This window comes from Geotrypetes seraphini, chromosome 11, assembly GCF_902459505.1.
Source record: "Geotrypetes seraphini chromosome 11, aGeoSer1.1, whole genome shotgun sequence".
Classification (NCBI taxonomy): domain Eukaryota; kingdom Metazoa; phylum Chordata; class Amphibia; order Gymnophiona; family Dermophiidae; genus Geotrypetes; species Geotrypetes seraphini.
The window spans coordinates 98,923,497-98,939,389 of record NC_047094.1 but is presented as its reverse complement, the minus strand read 5'-3'; positions in this window follow the sequence as shown (position 1 = coordinate 98,939,389).

Genomic DNA, 15,893 nt, shown 5'->3' with positions numbered 1-15,893 from the left:
TCCACTGAACTATGGACTCTGCTGTCAAACGTTCCACTGCTGCATTGGCCCTTGCCCTCTCCCAGTATCGTCCCTTACCCACTGGGAATCCCGACTTTCCTGACCCCTAACTTTATTTTGTCAGGCTTGGCTCCTTAGGTACGCCAGCCTGAAAGGGGCTAATGTAGGGTCATGAAATGGTTAACTGTTGTTTAAAATATTGCTCTGGCCTACATAGCTGAAAACAGTGTATAATCTATTGACTGCATCTGCCTGAAATGTATGTCCCTGCCTTACCACATTGTAAGCTATATAGATAAGAGTTTGAGCCATGATGTGCCCTGCCCTTCTGTACATGTAACATTTAGACCTGTAAGATTTAGATAAGCAGAGAAATGAGCTAGTTTCCTATAGGACTATAAGTTGTACCCCTGAACCTATCATAAGTGCTGGCTTAGGACCAATAATAATTGTAGAAAAGTTATAGAAGTAACAAATGAAAATTGTAGTTTTTGCATATATTAGTTTGCAAAAAAGGCATAAAAGTCCGTGCATTTCCTGTTTCTGACACTCTAGTAGGCAGGCTATTAACTGCACTAGAGTCCCGGCATGCTGTGAATAAAACTCTTGTACTTTCTTCACGCCTCTGACTTTGTGTATCCAAGTGACCTTTCAAAAGAAGTTTATCAAATTAGATTGATAAGACCTTCCCTTAGTAAATCCATGTTGGTGGGGATCCCTTAGTCTTTCGACATCCAGAAACGTGTCCAATCTGTTTTTGATCAACGTTTCCATAAATTTCCATACTATTGATGTGAGACTCACTGGTCTGTAATTTTCGGCCTCTGACCTGCATCCCTTTTTATGAAGTGGAATAACGTTGGCAGTTTTCCAGTCCAAGGGAACTTTTCCCTTGCTTAGGGAAAGATTAAAAAGCTCGGCTAACGGTTCTGCTAGGACATCTCTCAATTCCCGAAGTACTCTGGGGTGTAGATTATCTGGGTCCATAGCTTTGTTCACTTTTAGCTTGGATAGCTCGTGGTAGACATTGCCTGTGGTAAATGCAAAGTCCCAGAATGGGTCCTCCGAGCACCCCTTTGACTGTAGCTGAGGTCCGGATCCTGGCGCTTCATGGGTGAAGACTGAGCAGAAGTGGTTATTGAGTAGTTCTGCTTTGTCTACGTCCGAGTCCACTAAATTACTGTCAGGTTTTTTTAGGCGCACAATACCGCTTGAGTTCTTCTTCCTGTCGCTAATGTACTTAAAAAAGGATTTATCCCTTTTTTTAACCTGTCTTGTTATATTTTCCTCCATCTGGAGTTTGGCCTCCCTGACTGCCGTCTTAACATTTCTAGATTTTGCCAGAAAGGTTTCTTTAGCTTCTGGCCTTTGCGATTGTTTGTAGGTTATGAATGCTTTCTTCTTTTGCTTTACTAGTTCTGAAATCTCCGCAGAGAACCACTGTGGTCTATTTTTTCTGCGCCTTTTGCTTGCGGTTTTTATGTAAATGTTGGTTGCTTCTTGTAGGGTGGATTTCAGAGCCGACTATAGTACCTCCATACTGTCCGTCATGCTCTGGTTTTGCAGCGCTTTGTAGACATAGTCCCCCATGCACTGAAAGTCAGTTCCTTTAAAATTTAGGACCTTAGTCGAGGTAGTTGACCCAGTGGTTCCTTTCTTTAGGTTGAACCACACCGTGTTGTGGTCACTGGAGGCCAAAGCTTCTCCCACCGATACCTCTGTGACACTGTCCCTGTTGGTGAGCAGCAGGTCCAGGATCGCCTGATCCCTGGTGGGTTCAAACACCATCTGTTTGAGGTGTGTTCCTCGTATGGAGGTTAGTAGCCTTTTGCTGCCGCTGGTTGTGGCGGAAAGTTTTTTCCAGTCCACATCAGGCATATTGAAGTCTCCTAACAGCACCGTCTCACCTCGCAGTGTGATGGTCTCAATGTCCTCAATTAGTTCTTGGTCCGCATCATCCTTTTGTCTTGGTGGTCTATACACAACACCAAGATATAGGCATTTGTTGTTACCCCTGGCAAGGTTCACCCAGAAGGATTCTCCTGTATACTTGATGTCTGTGATTTTAGTAACTTTGATGTCCTCTCTTATGTATAGAGCTACTCCACCTCCTGATTTGCCTTGTCTGTCATGACGGAGTAAGTTATATCCTGGTATAACCATATCCCATCCATGGGACTCCGAGAACCACGTTTCTGATATTGCCACCACATCAAGGTCAGCGTTTCTGATATTGCCACCACATCAAGGTCAGCGTTTCTTATTTCTGTTTCCAGTTCCAGAATTTTATTGCCCAAGCTACGGGCATTAGCGTACATGGCCGTCCACTCTTTCTGTTTGCCTGGAGTGTTTTTCATCTTAGATAGTTTGTTCCCCTCAATCATGCCTTTGCCGCTCTTAGTGTTGCCTGCGTCCCTTTCAATATTCCTATCAGTACTCGCGTGATTACTTACCTCAGGCTCCAAGATGGAGTTACTTACCCTACTAGTGTGAGAGTGGGTCCCCTCCCCCAGCTCACCTAGTTTAAAGCTTTCCGGAGCAGGTGAGCTAGACGTCTTCCCAGGATGTTCTTCCCCTTCTGGTTAGGTATAGCCCATCTGGTCCCTGCAGTCCCTGCAGTGTCTCTCTGTGGTCCAAGAAGCCAAAGTTCATTTCTTTGCACCATTCCTGCAGCTACTCGTTCGCCCTCTTGATCCGTTCTTCTCTAGCTCTTCCCTTGTCTCTTACTGGTAGGATGGAGGAGAAAACCACTTGTACTTCCATCTGTTTCAGCTTCTCCTCTAGGGCTCTAAAGTCTTCCGGTATCTTCTCTGGTGAGTTCCTGGCTGTGTCGTTTGTCCCAACATGGATGAGGAGCATCGGATAGTGGTCTTGGGGCTTGATAATTTTTCCTACGCAGGTGGTCACATCCCAGATCCTGGCTCCTGGTAGACAGCAGACCTCTCTTGATTGTAGATTTGGTCTGCATACCGGTCCTTCGGTTCCCCGTAGAAGAGAGTCCCCAATGACAACCACTCTGCGCTTCTTGGGGGGGTGCTGATTCGTTGCTTCTTGAGTTGGTGTTGACTCCTGGATGTCCTCCTGAATATCTTCCTGAGTTCTGTTGGCGGGTCCTTCTTGTAGGAGTTGAAATCTGTTGCTCAGGGTGATTTGCGGTGTCAGTGTGCTTGTATGTGCTTGTATGAAGATAGCAAAGAGGAGTACCACCTTCTGTCTTTGCATGCAGAGGTGACTAGTTGCCAGGTGTCATCGTCTCGAGTCTCTTCTAGTACCCCAGTTGTTACTTCCAATGCTTCAAACCTGGTCGGTGCGGGTGTCTCGAAGATGGACCTGTCTTCGTGCACTTGCTCGGAGTCTTGAGACAGTTCTTGGAGTACTTCATCAATGAACGCCTCGCTCTCCCGGATACTTCTTAGCCACTGCACTTCTTCCCTCAGGCTTGCCAGTTCTTGCAGGATGTCTCCGTTGGGCTGTTGCTGGGTGTGTTCTTCTGTCTGCACAGAGACCAATGTCTTCAGCTGTGGCTTAGCTTCAGTCTGCACAGAGACCTCCGTCGTCCATCGGGGGGAGTCCTCTTCAGTCTGCACGGAGACTGTGGTCTTCATCTGGATCTCTTCGGCAGCTGGAGCACTGATTTTGATTGCAGTCCTGGTGCTTCTAGTCGCACACTTTTCCTTCTAACCCTTCAGCAATGTCACTCACAAACATATTGAACAGGATCGGCCCCAGCCGAACCCTGAGGGACTCCACTACTCACCTTTCCTTCCTCCGAGTGACTTCCATTAACCACCACCCTCTGGCGTCTGTCTGACAGCCAGTTTCTAACCCAGTTCACCACTTTGGGTCCTAGGTTCAGCCCTTCAAGTTTGTTCAACAGTCTCCTATGAGGAACTGTATCAAAGGCTTTGCTGAAATCTAAGTAAATTACATCTAGCATATGTCCTTGATCCAACTCTCTGGTCACCCAATCAAAAAATTCAATCAGGTTCGTTTGGCACGATTTACCTTTTCTAAAGCCATGTTGCCTCGGATCCTGTAACCCATTAGATTCAAGGAAGTACACTATCCTTTCTTTCAGCAACACTTCCATTATTTTTCCAACAACTGAAATGAGGCTCACCGGCCTGTAGTTTCCTGCTTCATCCCTGTGACCACTTTTGTGAATAGGGACCACATTCGCTTTCCTCCAATCCCCAGGAACCACTCCCGTCTCCAGAGATTTGTTGAACAAGTCTTTAATAGGACTCGCCAGAACCTCTCTGAGCTCCCATAGTATCCTGGGATGGATCCCGTCTGGTCCCATTGCTTTGTCCACCTTCAGTTTTTCAAGTTGCTCATAAACACTCTCCTCCGTGAACGGCGCAGAATCCACTCCATTTTCTCGTGTAACTTTGCCAGACAATCTCGGTCCTTCTCCAGGATTTTCTTCTGTGAACACAGAATAGAAGTATTTGATTAGCACATTTTCTTTTTCCTCATCACTCTACACATATCAGTTCCCAGCATCTTTTAATTTAGCAATTCCATTTTTCATCTTCCTCTTTTCACTAATATATCTGAAAAAATTTTTGTCCCCCTTTTTTACATTTTTAGCTATTTGTTCTTCCGCCAGACGTATCTCTCTCTTGGCTTCTTTCAGTTTCACCCTTTAGTCCTTTTTGCACTCCTCTTCTTGGGTTTTTTTATATTTCACGAATGCCAACTCTTTCGCCTTTATTTTCTCTGCCACTAGTTTGAATAACCATATCGGCTTCCTTTTTCTCTTGCACCTTGTCGAAGGCTATTTACCTTGACTTCCAAAAAGCTTTCGACAAGGTGCCACATGAAAGACTACTAAGGAAGCTATGGAACCACGGGGTGCAAGGGGAGGTCCACCGATGGATCAAAAACTGGTTGGTGGACAGGAAACAGAGGGTTGGAGTAAAGGGCCATTACTCAGACTGGCAATGGGTCACGAGCGGAGTTCCACAGGGGTCGGTGCTGGGATCGCTACTTTTCAACATATTCATTAACGACCTGGAGGCAGGAACAAAATGTGAGGTTATTAAATTTGCGGATGACACCAAACTATATCGCAAGGTAAATAACATGGAGGACTGCGAAGATCTCCAAAAAGATCTGACAACACTGGAAGAATGGGCCAAAAAAATGGCAAATGAGTTTCAACATAGGGAAGTGCAAAGTCATACATATAGGGAAAAAAAACCCGATGTTCACTTACAAAATGGGGGGATCAGCGCTAGGGGTGAGCGACCTTGAAAGAGACCTGGGAGTGATGGTAGACACAACATTGAAGGCGTCGGCGCAGTGTGCAACAGCCTCAAGGAAAGCAAACAAAATGTTGGGTATCATTAAGAAGGGTATCACGACCAGAAAGAAGGAAGTCATCCTGCCACTGTATCGTGCTACGGTGCACCCGCACCTGGAGTACTGTGTTCAATTCTGGTCGCCGTACCTCAAGAAGGACATGGAGGTACTTGAGAGAGTTCAAAGAAGAGCAACTAAGCTAATAAAGGGTATGGAGGACCTCTCATATACTGACAGACTGAAAAGGCTAGGGCTTTTCTCCCTGGAAAAGGGGAGACTTAGAGGAGACATGAAAGAAACCTTCAAGATCATGAAGGGCATAGAAAAAATAGACAGGGACAGATTTTTCAAATTAAGGGGATCAACAAGTACAAGGGGGCACTCAGAGAAATTGAAAGGGGAGAAGTTTAGAACAAACGCTAGGAAGTTCTTTTTCACACAGAGGGTGGTGGATACATGGAATGCGCTACCGGAGGATGTGATAAACAGGAGCAAGCTACAGAGGTTCAAAGAAGCTTTGGATAGGTACTTGGAAGACAAAGGGAATGAGGGGTACAGATAAGAGTAGAGGTAGATTATAGGGATGGGAATAGAGGTAAATTATAAAATTAATCAGGGATCACTGTTCAGGCACTAGGCCTGATGGACCGCCGCGGGAGCGGACCGCTGAGCAAGATGGACCTCTAGTCTGACTCAGCGGGGGCAACTTCTTATGTTCTTATGTTCTTCACATAAAGGCCCGTAGCCATTTTTATCGCTCCTTTCAGCTTAGACCACTGTCTTTCCACTTCTCTTATGTCTTCCCATCCTAACAGCTCTTTCTTCGGGTACTCTCCCATTGCATTAAAGTCTGTACGTTTGAAATCTAGGACTTTAAGTATCGTGCGGCCGCGCTCCACTTTAGCCGTTATATCAAACCAAACCGTTTGATGATCGCTACTTCCCAGGTGAGCACCCACTCGAACATTAGAGATACTCTCTCCATTTGTGAGAACCAGATCCAATATCGCTTTTTCCCTCGTGGGTTCCGTCACCATTTGTCTGAGCAGAGCATCTTGAAAGGCATCCACAATCTCCCTACTTCTTTTCGATTCCGCAGATGGAACATTCCAATCCGCATCCGGCAGGTTGAAATCTCCCAACAGCAGCACCTCCTCTTTCCTTCCAAACTTTTGGATATCCAAAATCAGATCCTTATCAATTTGCTGCAATTGAGTCGGAGGTCTGTAGACTACACCCATGAAGATAGAAGTTCCATCTTCTCTTTTCAGAGCGATCCTTATCGCTTCTTCCTCTCCCCAGGTCCCTTGCATTTCGGTCGTTTGGATATTGATCTTTACATAGAGGGCTACTCCTCCACTTTTTGACCATCTCTGTCATAAGAACATAAGAATTTGCCTCCGCTGGGTCAGACCAGAGGTCCATCCCGCCCAGCGGTCCGCTCCCACGGCAGCCCCTCAGGCCTATCACCTGTGCAGTGGTCCCTGCCTATTCCTATAACCTAGCTCAACTCCTATTTGTACCCCTCAATCCCTTTATCCTCTAGGAACCTATCTAAACCTTTTTTGAAACCCTGTAACGTGCTCTGGCCTATCACGGCCTCCGGAAGCGCGTTCCATGTGTCCACCACCCTCTGGGTAAAAAAGAACTTCCTAGCGTTTGTTCTAAACCTGCCCCCTTTTAATGTCTCCGAGTGCCCCCTTGTCTTCCGCGGTTCTAACCCTGCTGCAGAGTTTGGTGTTATCCGCAAATTTTATAACCTCACATTTTGTTCCCGCCTCCAGGTCGTTAATAAGGGGGCCCTTGTACTTGTGGTTCCCCACATTGTGAAGAACCTGTCTACCTTTTCTATGCCCTTCAGGATTTTGAAGGTTTCTATCATGTCTCCTCTAAGTCTCCGCTTCTCCAGGGAGAATAGCCCCAGCTTTTTTAATCTATCAGCATATGAGAAGTTTTCCATACCCTTTATCAGTTTAGTTGCTCTTCTCTGGACTCCCTCAAGTACTGCCATGTCCTTCTTGAGGTATGGCGACCAGTACTGGACACAGTACTCCAGATGCGGGCGCACCATTGCACGATACAGTGGCATGATGACTTCCTTCGTCCTGGCAGTGATATCCTTTTTAATGACACCCAACATTTGGTTTGCTTTCCTTGAGGCCGTCGCGCATTGTGCCGACGCCTTCATTGTTGTGTCCACCATCACCCCCAGGTCTCTTTCAAGGTTACTTACCCCTAGCAGCGATCCCCCCCATTTTGTAGCTGAACATCAAGTTCTTTTTCCCTACATGCATGACCTTGCATTTCTCTATATTAAAGCTCATTTGCCACTTTTTTGCCCACTCTTCCAGCCTCGTTAGGTCCCTTTGCAGGTCTTCGCAGTCTTCCGCAGTTCTAACCCTGCTGCAGAGTTTGGTGTCATCCGCAAATTTTATAACCTCACATTTTGTTCCCGTCTCCAGGTCGTTAATAAATATATTGAACAGGAGCGGTCCCAGCACCGACCCCTGCGGAACTCCACTCGTGACGCATAGCCAGTCTGAGTAGTGGCCCTTTACTCCAACCCTCTGTTTCCTGCCTGCCAGCCAGTTTCTGATCCATCGGTGGACATCCCCTTGCACCCCGTGGTTCCACAGCTTCTTAAGTAGCCGTTCGTGGGGTACCTTGTCGAAGGCTTTTTGGAAGTCAAGGTAAATGATGTCCATGGATTCCCCTTTATCCATCTGGATGTTTATTCCCTCAAAGAAGTACAGTAAGTTTGTGAGGTACGACCTTCCCTTACAGAAGCCGTGCTGGCTCGCCTTCAGCTGTCCATTGTTTTCTATGTGTTCACAGATGCTGTCCTTAACCAGTGCTTCCATCATCTTTCCCGGAACGGAGGTCAAGCTCACCGGCCTGTAGTTGTCTGGATCACCCCTTGAACCCTTTTTAAAGATGGGCGTGACATTTGCTATTTTCCAGTCCTCCAGTATCTCCCCAGTTTTTAAGGATAGGTTACAAATTTGGCGAAGTGGTTTTGCTATTTCATTCCTTAGCTCTTTGAGTACCCTTGGGTGGATGCCATCCGGACCCGGTGATTTGTCGCTCTTTAGTCTGTCTATCTGTCGGAGGACATCCTCTTCTCTTACCTCTAGTTGGACCAACTTTTCATCCTGATCCCCATTTATGATCTCCTCGGGTTCTGGGATATTGGATGTGTCCTCTCTCGTGAAGACTGATGAGAAGAACTTATTTAACCTGTCAGCTATCTCTTTTTCCTCCTTTACCACTCCCTTCTTATCTCCATCGTCCAATGGTCCCACTTCTTCCCTGGCTGGTTTCTTCCCCTTTACGTACCTAAAGAATGATTTGAAGTTTGTTGCATACCCCGCCAGTCTCTCCTCATATTCTCTTTTTGCTTTCCTAACCACTCGGTGACATTCTCTTTGGTGTCTTTTGTGTTCCTTCTGGTTGTCCTTTGTTTGGTCCTTTTTCCATTTTCTGAAAGATGCTTTCTTGTCACTTATTGCCTTTTTCACCGCATTAGTTATCCACACTGGGTTTTTTGTTTGATTCTTTTTGAACCCTTTCCTGAATCTGGGGATGTACAGGTTCTGTGCCTCGTGCACCGTGTCCTTGAGTAGGGACCAGGCTTTTTCTACGGTCTCCATCTTCCCTGAGTTGCCGCTGAGTTTCTTTCCCACCATTTTCCTCAAGGCATTGTAATTCCCTTTTCTGAAATTGAGTGCTGTCGTTGTGATTCTTATCACCTTTGATGATCCGCTTTCTAGCTTGCACTGGATCATGTTGTGATCGCTGTTTCCTAGTGATGCAAGCACCGCCACCTCCTTTGCGGGTCCCCCTAGCCCATTGAGGATTAGGTCAAGAGTGGCATCTCCCCGTGTTGGTTCTGTGACCAACTGTTCCATGAAACAGTCCCTCATAGCCTCCAGGAAATTGGTCTCCCTCATGCAGTTTGAGTGTCCAATACTCCAGTCTATCCCAGGGTAATTGAAGTCCCCCATCACCACCACACTTCCGCTTTTGCATACCTACCTCAATTCAGCTTCCAGGTCCTGGTTGTTTTTTCCGGTTGTCCAGGTGGGCGATAGTACAGTCCCAATTTGATGTCTGCTCCAGTTCCCCCTTGTAGCTTAACCCATAGCGATTCCAAGCCGTTCGCCCTTACTGTTGTTTCCATCCTGGCTGAAGGAATGGAGTCCTTTATATATATCGCTATTCCTCCACCCTTCTTGTGTGTCCTGTCTCTCCTATAGAGTTTGTACCCTAGTATGACCACATCCCATTTGTTGTCATCAGTCCACCATGTTTCTGTGACTCCAATTATGTCCAGGTCCTTTTTACTGGCTATGACTTCCATCCCATCTATGTGATTCACTGAACCATGTCTCTGTGGTAGCGACAATATCTAGATCTGCCTCTAACATCAGGGCTTGCAGATCTTGAACTTTGTTACTTAGACTGCAATGTAATGTCAATCAGCTGTTCTGAACAAAGATTTCTAAATGAGTACCATGCTTTTCAGGAATGGACATTTTGCTTCTGCCAACTTTGAGCACCTAGCGCCCTACATCCAAATCGGACTAAGGGCTAGATTCACTCACCTTACTAAAGTGTTCCGATCTGTGGACGATCCGATCTCGGGCAACCGATTCATAAAAGACTCCCCATGCAAATGCTCTAATTGCAAACACGCCCACAAGCGATCCCACGGATCGCTGCAGAGCAATCCTGATGCATGCGCAGACCATCTTCTTTGCCTGTAGATGGTCTGCGCAGGCGCTGGCTCTCCTAACTTCCTTCTCGCTCTTTATAAGAAAACATGCTGCAAGAAAACGTGGCCTTTTCTATCTCTTTTTCTATGCTCCCCCTTCGTCACCCCCAACCTAACCCGACTCAAGCCTTCTGCTACAGCCAAAACTCTTTCGTTCTGTTGTCCCGACTTGAGTAATTAAGGAAGCTCCCTCCCTCTACCTCTCTCCTCAGCAAGCTGCTTGCCATCCCTATTTTACATTCTCAGCCTCGGGGGGCAGAAGGGCAGCTCCACCGGGATTCACAGAAAGTAAAACCAGCCCCCATGTAACAAAGCCGAGGGTGAGATTCGTCTAATCTCCTTTGGCAGCTACCCAAGCGCTGCTGTCTTCTGGCTGCTTCCCTTCGGTATGGAGGAAAGCATGTTAACAGTTCCTTTTTTTAAAAAAGCTTTATTGTCACGAGCCCATGGTTTTAACCCGCAGGTTTAAAGCAGGTTAAAACCACGGGCTTGTGACATTAAAACTTTTTTTAAAAAAAGGAACTGTTAACATGCTTTCCTCCATTTTCTGAACGTTTTTGTCTGAAGAAGTGAGTTAGACAAGAGTGTCCCTTATCTCCTCTGCTTTTTGATATTGTTCTGGAACCCTTATTGTTGGCTACACAGCAGACAAAGGAGATACAGGGGATTCCTTATGCAGGTCGGGAATATAAGATCTCTGCTTATGCAAATGATATCTTTCTTCATTTGAAGAATCCTGAATCTACCATCCCGCATTTACTGGAATTGATTGATAGATTTGGTAAATTTTCTGGGTACAAAATAAATTGGAGTAAATCGGAGGTTCTTCCGTTAAATGTGCATTGTGCAAAAGGATTATTTGATCCATTCCCTTTCCTTTGGAAGGAAGAGGGAATAAAATATTTGGGCATCATGATTCAGAAAACATCGGAAGACACAATGACAGTAAATGAAAAATCTTTATTGCTGAAAGTCAAAGAAATGTGTGAGTTACATCTTTCTTGGTGGGGGAGAGTTCAAACCATTAAAATTATGATTTTGTCTGTAGTTTGCTACCAAATGAGTATGCTGCCGGTTTATTTTCAAAGGTCCTTCTATAAAAAATTAAATGGTATTCTTACTAAATTTATTTGGCTGGGTAAAACTGCTAGAATTGCTTTAATATCTTTGCAAAAACCAATTGCGGCGGGTGGGGTAAATTTTCCAAATTTCTATAGATACCATCAAGCTTTTATTATGCGGCAGGGTATGTACTGGATCCTTCCTTAACTCATGGAGCATCTTCCAGATTGGTTAATATTAGAATGGCAACTCCTGTCCCCATTGCGATTGTGTCATATTTTAAGTATCAAGTTACCTAGGATTTATAAGGACAATAGAATTTTATTCTTCACATGGCAAACATTAAAATTTATTAATAACCTAATACCTATTCCGATTCATCAATCCACGTGTCAGTCCTTATGGTTGAACTCCAAGATTCAAATTGGTGAGTCTAAGATCCTCTGGAAGCATTTGCTGCAGGCAGGCATACATACGTTAGATGATGTGTTATCAAATGGAAAAATGCTTGATTTTTCACAACTGCAATAATTATTTGATATTTCAAAGTCTTAAGCATATAAGTGGTTGCAGCTGAAGCAGTCCATTCAGAAGGGGTTCCCTGATTGGCAAAATAAAAAAAAATCAGTATAGCTTGACGGGCCTATACTTCCAGACAAATTTGCTAGGGCATCAAGCCAAGTGATATAAATTAATATCAGAATATTTGAATAAGAAACCAAAAACAAGCCTAAGGGACATTTGGAGCATTGAGACAAAGAAACAGATTTCTGCTACTCAATGGCCACGGATTTGGACTTGGAGGATGAGATGTACAGTGTCAGCATCTATGAGACAAACTTGGTTTTGTTTTGTTTTTGTTATATATAATTTTTCTGGACCCCTGTTTGTTTGCAAAGATTAGATAGTTCTAAGTCTAATAGATGCTGGCATTGTCATCTTGATAAAGGGACACTGGATCATTTGATATTCTATTGTCCCTTGATACTTAGATTTTGGAGATCCATATGGGGTCAAGTCAATATATTAGAAGCTTCACTGACATTGTCATATGACATAGTGTTGTTTGGAACTCTCTTCATACCTAAGAGTACAATTGATGCAAATAAAAATAGATTACTTCTTATCATGACAGGAGTTGCTATGCAGCTTATCACGAAAAACTGGAAAAATTAGGACGGGATAAATTATAACTTTTGGTGGGAAACCTTATGTCAAGTTTATAGGTTTGAACGTATGAAATCATTACAATTGGGACACTATGATAAATTCAAAGAAGTCTGGGATCCATTAACAAAATTTAGAAAGAATTGATTATTACCCTTTGATTTCTGAATAAAGGTTATACACATCCAGGATGGGTGGGTGGGATATGTACTTATTTTGTTATTTGATTGTAATGAGTGCTGTTTTATTCTTGTACCAATTTTTTGGTAAATTTGTTGCACTTTGTGTTGGTTTTTAAAATGAATAAAGAATTGGAAAAAAATAAATAAAAAGGAACTGTTAACTTGCTTTCCTTCATCCTTCCTCATGGCGTGTTCTGTTCTGATGGCTGCATATAAGAGCAGGGAGGCAGAGAGGAAGGGCAGTCAGAAAGGATGTGAACGACTGGTCCCCAGCAGTTGCTTCTTTGTTGACCGGCAGCCCAGTTGCTGTTCCATATTTTGGTTAGTGAATAGCTGCCCTTCCTACTTTGCATGCCGTTTTCCCTAATTTGCATGCGCGGATTGGATTGAATCAGAGGATGATCGGCACAGAGGTTAGTGAATCGGGTCAGAGGAAAATCGGGTCGGTACACAATTGCAAACACGATTGGTGGGCTTAGTGAATCTAGCCCTTAGACTTTTCTTTTGATTATGCCCCTCCACATGTATAAAAAGATTGGAAAATTATAAAAACAATCCATGCTAAGTGGACTGATGAAGAATATGGTGAATTGGGTTATCACTGATTTTACTCTGATACTTTCACCTCTGAAATCTTGAACAATATAATGCATGAGTATTGTGATGATGTTTATGCTGCATGTATTAATGCTGCCATTAGTGTGGGGCCATTAAAATATATTACCATGTGAGCACTTACCACTACTGTACCTATTTAGTAGGCAGTAAGAACTCATGTGCTAATCTTGTCCTAATTTAATTAGCGCATGGTAACATGGATGTACAATTTCCAGCTTGGGGTTTGCTCATGCAACTTACTAAAAGAAATGCAAGACAGTGCACAGTTCTCTTTTTGCCCAAAGCCAAATATTTAAAAGATTGCAAATGTATAGTTGGGTTGAGTATTTCCAGTGACAGCTCTCACTTTGCTTGCCAGCAAAGCAGTTTTAGCCACTGCATCTGGAAGGTCAGTGGCTGTGGCTGAGATGTGCAAGGGACGTGCAGCTCGGGAGCAGCTCTGCACGTGTCCGGTGCTGCTTCTCCACCCGCCTGCCCAGTGTGTGGTCCTCACCCAGTCTCGAACGGCGTCATAGAGCTGTCAGTGAGCTCAGGGCTCCCCGCCTGCCTCTTTATCCCTAGGCTGGGAACCCAAGGCATTGCAAAGGCATCTGTTTACTGAAGAGTGACACCACCATGAATTCAAGAGGCCGCTTCTGGCCCGGACAGAGGAGCGCTTTCTCTAATCCATCCTGTGTAAAAGGAGCTGGTAGTGCTGTGAACAGGCACAGAACAAAAAGTGATTTTTACTGTTTCACATCACATTAAAAGGGCTGTGCTGAGGTAATGCCTGATGGCTGCATCCCTTGTTTTCTTTCTGATAGTGAACAGACTGAGGATAATGTAACTAGCCATCAACTCCACCCACCCTTCCACCAGTTCTATTTATCCTTTCTAAAGAACAGTTGATTCACCCAATCCTAGCATTTTCTGTGGTTGTCTATTAGGCCACTTAGATACACTGAAATACAGACCAGGAAAGAGGTTGTAATGGTTGTAATGGGGCCGTTACTCTTTAACATATTTATCAATGACCTGGAAAAGGAGGCAAAGTGCGAGGTTATAAAATTTGCAGACGATACCAAACTGTGCGGCAGAATTAGGACCAGGGAGGAGTGTGAGGACCTACAAAGAGACCTGGACAAGCTGGAAGACTGGGCAAACAAATGGCAAATGCGCTTTAACTTGGACAAATGCAAGGTCATGCATATAGGGAAAAAGAACCCGTTGTTCAACTACAAATTGGGGGGGGGGTATTGTTGGGAGACAGCAGACTTGAGAGAGACTTGGGTGTGCTGGTGGATGCATCACTGAAGCAATCTGCACAGTGCGCAGCAGCCTCGAAAAAAGCCAACAGGATGCTTGGCATCATAAAGAAGGGCATAACAACCAGAACACGGGAAGTCATCATGCCATTGTATCGAGCGATGGTGCGTCCACATCTGGAATACTGCGTTCAGTATTGGTCGCCGCACCTCAAGAAGGACATGGCGGTACTTGAGAGAGTCCAAAGGAGAGCAACGAAAATGGTAAAAGGGCTGGAACACTGCCCATACGACGAGAGGTTGGATAGGCTGGGGCTCTTCTCTCTGGAGAAAAGGAGGCTCAGGGGAGATATGATAGAGACCTTCAAGATCATGAGGGGCATAGAGAGGGTGGATAGGGACAGATTCTTCAGACTGAAGGGGACAGCAAATACGAGGGGGCATTCGGAGAAACTGAAGGGAGATAGGTTCAAAACAAACGCAAGGAAGTTTTTTTTCACCCAAAGGGTCGTGGACACTTGGAATGCGCTACCGGAGGAAGTGATCAGGCAGAGTACGGTACAGGGATTCAAACAGGGATTGGACGGATTCCTGAAGGATAAAGGGATCATGGGATACTGAGGGAGGAGCTGGGATGTAACACAAGTATAGAAAGCTAACCAGGTAATGAGTATAGAAACCAAACCAGGTCGTGCATGTGCAAGACCGGAGGGTTAGGACTTCGATAGGAAGACAGGACTTAAATGAGAAACCAAGGTGGCAAGGGAGCCCCTTCTGGTGATACAGACAGGTCGTGACCTGTTTGGGCCGCCGCGGGAGCAGACTGCTGGGCAGGATGGACCTATGGTCTGACCCGGCGGAGGCACTGCTTATGTTCTTATGTTCTTATGTAACAGAAGGGTAGACATGCCCACACCCCATAACAAACAAGTACTGTACAGGCAAGAAAAATAGGCTGCAGCCAAAGGACCAGGAGGAGGCTTTCAGGACACTTCAGCCTTTAGTGGTCATTCTATTTATCCTTGTTTTACATCAAAAGGTCCAGAGGTCTGTGGAGGCAAAGCACCTATATCCAGTTAGTGCTGGATTATCCAACAGGCTGAAGCCTAGGGTCGCTCCTAAATGATAAATAGATAGTACTGTTGAAAGCAAAAGAGAGTAATTGGGGCAGACATTGTTTATTGTTTATTCAGATTTTTGATTAAACGCTTTTTCGATACTACAAAGCGTTGTACAAGGTTTAAAATAACATTTAAACAAATTTAACAATTAAGACATATCTTTATATAAAAAATTACTAGACTGACGGCAATTACATACAGGGTAATTACGGACCTGAAGGCCCCTAAACACAAATAGGAAGGGGGGGGAGAAATACAATTGATATAGAAAATGTGAGAAACATTTATGGTAAACACAAAAGGGACTGGGAAATTGAATGTAAAAAACAAGAATAGATTAATCTCTAAGTTTCAGTTAATCAATTAAAAGCATCTTTAAAAAGAAAGCACTTTAAATTACTTTTAAAATTTTTAAAAT